Source organism: Physeter macrocephalus, chromosome 7 (genome assembly GCF_002837175.3).
Source record: "Physeter macrocephalus isolate SW-GA chromosome 7, ASM283717v5, whole genome shotgun sequence".
Classification (NCBI taxonomy): Eukaryota; Metazoa; Chordata; class Mammalia; order Artiodactyla; family Physeteridae; genus Physeter; species Physeter macrocephalus.
The window spans coordinates 56,777,550-56,778,309 of NC_041220.1; positions in this window are offsets into that span (position 1 = coordinate 56,777,550).

Genomic DNA, 760 nt, shown 5'->3' on the forward strand with positions numbered 1-760 from the left:
GCACTACAGGGGTCCCAGAAGGAGAAGAGAGAGAGAAAGGACCCGAGAAAATAGTTGAAGAGATTATAGTCGAAAACTTCCCTAACATGGGAAAGGAAATAGCCACCCAAGTCCAGGAAGCACAGTGAGTCCCATACAGGATAAACACAAGGAGAAACATGCCTAGACACATAGTAATCAAGGGGGCAAAAATTAAAGACAAAGAAAAATTATTGAAAGCAGCAAGGGAAAAACAACAAATAAGATACAAGGGAACTCCCATTAGGTTAACAGCTGATTTCTCAGCAGAAACTCTACAAGCAAGAAGTGAGTGGCATGATATACTTAAAGTGATGAAAGGGAAGAACCTACAACCAGGATTACTCTACCCGGAAAGGATCTCATTCAGATTCGGTGGAGAAATGAAAAGCTCTACAGACAAGCAAAAGCTAAGAGAATTCACCATCACCAAACCAGCTCTACAACAAATGCTAAAGGAACTTCTCTAAGTGGGAAACACAAGAGAAGAAAAGGACCTACAAAAACAAACCCAAACCAATTAAGAAAATAGTCACAGGAACATACATATCGATAATTACCTTCAATGTGAATGGATTAAATCCTCCAACCAAAAGACAGAGGCTTGCTGAATGAATAAAAAAACAAGATCCATATATATGCTGTCTACAAGAGACCGACTTCAGACCTAGGGACACATACAGACTGAAAGTGAGGGGATGGAAAAAGATATTCCATGCACATGAAAATCAAAAGAAAGCTG